Source organism: Rana temporaria, chromosome 5, assembly GCF_905171775.1.
Source record: "Rana temporaria chromosome 5, aRanTem1.1, whole genome shotgun sequence".
In the NCBI taxonomy this organism is placed as follows: Eukaryota; Metazoa; Chordata; class Amphibia; order Anura; family Ranidae; genus Rana; species Rana temporaria.
The window spans coordinates 288202141-288208141 of record NC_053493.1 but is presented as its reverse complement, the minus strand read 5'-3'; positions in this window follow the sequence as shown (position 1 = coordinate 288208141).

The window sequence follows — 6001 nt, the reverse complement described above, 5'->3', positions numbered from 1 at the left end:
TTGCCTAGTTTGACTGGGATATGAATAGAAAGTGAGAGTACAGTCAGTATGATTTGATAAGCGCAACCATATTTACACACATGAAAGGTGTTTGTGATTTCTCAAGTGCTATTTTCATAAGAATACTTTGTTTAAATATTTTTTGAAGTCATCGTAAGTGGCGGTTCACACTACAGCGACTTGGGATCCGACTTGTGTCACCCCAAGTCGCGCGACATGAGAAATTCCATTACAGTGAATGAGAGCCGTCTTAATGTACACTACTGAAGTTGCTCAGACTTCAAAAAAAGGTTCCTGTACTACTTCAAGGTGACTTCTAGGCAACTGGTACCCATTGATTTCAATGGAAGTTGCCTCCAAAGTCAAATCACTGTCTTACCTAAAGGAACTTTACAAGAAAAGAAAATAGTTTACTCAGGCAAACCCCTCCCTCCCCCCTGTGCCTGCGTCTTTGGATTTGATTGACAGCAGCGGGAGCAAATGGCTGCACTGCTATCAATCTATCCAATCAGGACACGAGACACAAGCTAGTGCTCGTTCCCGGCCGGAGAAAGAAGGGGTTCAGGTCAGTAAAAAAGGGGCTCGGGGGGGGCTGCAGCACTACAGAAGGTTTTTCACCTTAATGCATAGAATGGATTAAGGTGAAAAACCATGACACTTTACAACCACTTTAAAGTGTTTGTAGCAGGAGAATAGAGGAGCAGGAACAGGAAATAAGCTTCTTGAAAAAACAAGTAAAGACCCTGACTGAAAATCAGAGATTGGCGGTATATAGGATTGAGGACCAGGAGAATCGCAATAGGCGACAGAATCTTAGAATCAGAGGGATTGTAGAAGAAAAGGATGAGGACCTCAGAGATACCATGAACACAATCTTTAATCCTCTGCTAGAGAGAGCAGCTGAATCTAAGTCCCTCAAGATCGAGAGAGTCCACCGAGTGGGGAATCCCCAACAGATAGAAAGATACGGTCCAAGGGATGTGGTGGTTCGTTTCAGGAATTATGTCGACAAAGCAGAAATCTGGGGAAGGCTCAGAGGAAAACCCCCCCTGAGACATAGAGATATTGAGCTACAAATATTTTCAGACCTGTCTAAAGAAACGTTGGCAAGAAGAAGACACTTGAAACCCCTTTTAGACCTCATGCGGGCACACAATATAAAGTATCAATGGGGCTTCCCGGCGTGCCTTATAGGCATAAAAGGGGGTAAAACAGCACGATTAAGGTTCCCGGAGCAATTGAACGAATTCTGCTCAAAAATGGACTTAACAATACCTGAACTCCCAGATTGGGTGGATTAGTCGGGCACAGCTTAGCCTGGGATCTTGGGGGGCGGGACGGGGGGGGGGGGTCAGGGGAGTACCTTGAGCACCACCATGAATGAGGAGCCAAGGATGAAGGCGATGAGTCTTCTACCAGCGGCTCCCAGGCCAAGAGCAGGCCAGGGTGGGGGAGGGAGGGAGGGGGGGTGGGTGTGCAGGGAGGGGGGGAGGAAAAGGGGGGGGAGGCTGGGGAGAGGGAGGGGGACCATCTGAACGACTCCATAAGAAATTTCCTTAAAGTGCAAAATAAAAAAAAAAAGTTATATGACAGATATTAAGTTCCTCTCTTACAATGTAAAAGGATTAAACTCTCATATTAAGAGACATAAAATTCTCTGTGAATTAACACAATATAAAACAGATATTGCTTATCTACAAGAGACCCATATTACATTGGAGTCCAATATAAAGTTGTACTCACCAGAATACCCTGTGTGGTATTATGGAGACACAATTTCATCGCGATCCCGCGGGGTTGCGATAGGATTCGCTAGTAGAGTCCGATTCACATTGGTGGACAGACAGATCCCGAGGGGAGATTCCTGTTCTTAAAAATAAAACTAGGTGGGGAGGTATATACCTTGGCAAATGTCTACGCTCCTAACGTGAATGCGGTTAAATACATTAGTAAAATTCTGAGAAAATTAAAAGAATTTGAAGAGGGTCACGTAGTATTGATGGGAGATTTCAATTTCTGCATGTGCCCAAACCTTGATAGTACGTCCGGTGTACAGGGGACTAATCGTGAGCATCTAAAGACAAGACACAAATGACACAAAATCAAATGGTGGATGTATGGCGAATCTTCAATCCCAAGGCTAGGGATTACACGTATTTCTCACCTGTACATGGGACGTACTCGAGGATCGATTACGTCCTCGTTGACCATAGACTCCTGGAGAGTGTGATTGAAGTAAGGTGCGAGATCATGACGATATCTGACCACGCTCCTATAACCATGAAAATAATTACCTCTATACAAAAAGCTTCTCCACCAGAATGGAGACTGGATGAGAGTCTGTTGGGAGACGAGGATATGGTCGAGAGGATACAGAAAGAGCTGGAACTCTACTTCCAGAAGAATGATAAGGAGGGTATCTCAAGAGCTTCCCTGTGGGACGCTCATAAAGCCTATATTAGAGGGATTTTTATTGCAGAAGGGGTAAGGAAAAATAAAATAAGAACGAATAAATTAAAAACGTTAAGGGAGGAGATTTTCAGGCTGGAACAGGAACATAAATCTCAGGGGCAAAAGAGGGAAACACTCCATAAGCTAATTATAATAAGAGACGAATATAGAGCCTTGGCGGAACAAGAAACTAGGAAATATATAGACAGGACAGAGAGAGAAAGATATGTCTGGGGAAACAAACCTAGTAAAAACTTGGCTAGAATGGTAAGAAAAAAGAAAACTAGGAATTTTATTGAAAAAATCAGGAATGGGAATGGGGATTTAGTCTACGCTACAAATAAAATCGCGGAAGCCTTCCGAAGCTACTATGGAGAATTATATGGTGTCCAACAAAAGATCAGGGACCCAAGTGAAAAAAGGGATAAGACCAGGGAAGTATTACAGCAAGTCAATCTCCCGAAGCTAGAAGAGCATGAGATAGTAGGAATGGAGGAATCTATAACGGAGCAGGAAATAAGCGAGGTACTAAAAACCATTCCTAAGGGGAAAAGTCCTGGGCCTGATGGCTTTTCGTCTGCGTATTTACAGAGATTTAGCACTATATTAGTGCCTAGACCAGTGTTTCTCAACTCCAGTCCTCAAGGCGCACCAACAGGTCATGTTTTCAGGATTTCCCTCAGATGAAATGGCTGTGGTAATTACTAAGGCAGTGAAACTGAATAAATCCCCTGTGCAAAATAATGGAAAGCCTGAAAACATGACCTGTTGGGGCGCCTTGAGGACTGGAGTTGAGAAACACTGGCCTAGACTCTGTCAATACTTTAATGGACTGGGATCAGACTACGAGATGAGTAGAGAGGCATTAACAGCAACGATTACAGTGATAAAAAAGGAGGGGAAGGACAATACGACCTGTTCAGGCTTCTGACCTATCTCGCTCCTGAACGCGGATACTAAGTTGTATGCGAAAATTTTGGCTGTACGAATGAAGAGAGTGATGACAGACATGGTCCATCCAGACCAGGTTGGATTTATCCCGGGAAGGGAGGGTAAAGATAACGGGGTCAGGGCACTTCTTCTCCAACAGCTGAGGGAAAGTGGGACCCCCAGTCTGCTCCTGTCTGTAGACGCTGAGAAAGCGTTCGACAGGGTAGACTGGGGGTTCCTGATACAAACACTAGAAGCTATAGGACTAGGCCCAAGGATGATAGGGTGGATCAAAACTCTTTACCAGCACCCATGTGCTAGGATAAAAATAAACGGATCCCTATCAGCACCTTTTGAGATGAGAAAAGGGACCAGGCAGGGATGCCCTCTGTCCCCCCTTCTTTTTGTGTTAACATTAGAACCCTTATTGGCAATGGTCAGACAAAACCCAGAAATATATGGAGTAGAAGTAGGAGAAGAGGAGCATAAACTGGCGGCTTTTGCCGACGATGTTTTATTTTTTATATGTAGCCCAAGAGTCACCCTCCCAAATTTAATAGCTACCTTAAGACAATATGGTGAGTTCTCTAACTTCAAAATGAACACAGCGAAAACGGAGATTCTGAAAGTCAATATCCACAAAGAGGAAGAACAATTCCTGCGGAAAAAATATAGCTTCTCATGGCAGAAAGAGATAAATTATCTGGGCATCAAATTGGCAAACACCCTTAAAAAATGTATAGAATAAATTATATCCCTCTGCTCGACTAAATAAAAAAGGAAATTAAAAATATCTATAATAGACCAATTTCGTGGTTCGGAAGGATTAATGTTGCGAAAATGATCTTAATTCCTAAAATCATATATAAATTTCAAATGCTCCCAATATATCTACCTCCACCATATGTTAAAATACTTAATTCCCTTATTATGAATTATATTTGGAACAAAAAACATAGGATTTCGGCTCAAACCTTAAAACGGGCCAAAGATAAGGGGGGCCTAGCGGTTCCAGACATTAGAATTTATTATAACGCTTCGGTTCTCTCAAGGGTTATAGAATGGGCTAAAGAGTCACAGGATAAAAGATGGATAAGTATTGAATGTTCACTAGCTAGGGCACAGTTAGGGAGATTGATTTGGAACCCACCACAATTCAGATATATACACACGTCAGCACATGCAATCACACATAACGCTTTGAGGATCTGGGATAGAGTTCACAAACAATTAAAAACAAAATTCAACTCGCCTTTTATAGATCTAAAAGAAAACAAATATTTTGCACCAGGGACAAGGGAAGTAGGTGGTAATTGGATAGGAAATAGAGTTCAGTTAAAAGATATAACACTACAAGGTAAAATAATGACATTTCACGAAATTAAACACAAGATAGATTTTACGATGCTTGACGAGTGGAGGTACTTGCAGTTGTCATCATTCGTCAAGCATCTTCCACATCCTATACGGTCACGGGAGGAGTACACCATATTGGAACAAATGTGTAGCACCAAAATCTCAAAAGGGAATATTTCTAAAATATATAAATATTTGCAAAAAATGGATGAGTCGGATACGTTAAAATATATTCAAAAGTGGGAAAGAGACCTTAATGTCCCAAGGGGAAAGACAACCATAGGAAGAATCTTGAATTTGACTCACACCTCGGCAGTTGATGTAAGAACCGCGGAAATGAACTTTAAATGCCTGACGGGATGGTACGCCACCCCAGACAAAATGGGCAAATTCAGAGAAGGAGAGTCAGAGGAATGTTGGAGAGGATGTGGGTGCAGGGGAACAATGGCCCATTTGTGGTGGAACTGCCCAAAGATAAAAATTTATTGGAAAAAAATCCTGTCCCTGATAAAAACCATAACAAAAAAGAAGTAGAAAATAACCCATGGGTAGTCCTTTTTCATGGGGGGGAGGTGTCAGTTAAAGAGTATAAAGCCTCACTGATTCCCCACTTGCTGAACGCAGCGAAACGCTTGATCCCGCTGAAATGGAGGGAGCCGGATACTCCACAAATGTGGGAGTGGATTGACTCGGTTGAGGATACATACAGAAGGGAGAAATTAAAATTCGGTACAGATAAAAACAAGGAGTGCAAGGTCAGCTGGGCATCATGGTTAGAATTCAAAAAATCTTGGAGTTTCGCAGAAAACCTGAAAGAGGATTAGGAAAACAGTCGGAATAAAGGGAATAGTTTCTTTAGGTGGAGTCATGAGATGGTCAGGGGGGGGTTTGGGGGGGAGGTTGGGGAGAGTGGTTGTTTATATTTGTTTTTTCTCCCACTGATGAAAAATATATTTGGTAACTCGGTCTCTGTGCTAAACGCCTTAGTCCCAAGTAGAGGGGCAATGAAACGGTAGGCATAATTATAAAAAAAAAAAAAAAAAAAAGGAAATAAGATATAAAAAGTAGAACAACATGCATAAAAACATGTATATAAACCACAAATGATGCAAAACCGGAAGTAGAGACAGAATTATGAATAAAATCATGAGCAAGTCTCTTGCTGTGGTTAGTCTGAAGTGGAAAAATAAAATAAAAAAAAAAGTGTTTGTAGCAGTAAAAAAAGAAAAATTGAGATCCTGTTCCCCAATAGCAGTTTAAACCG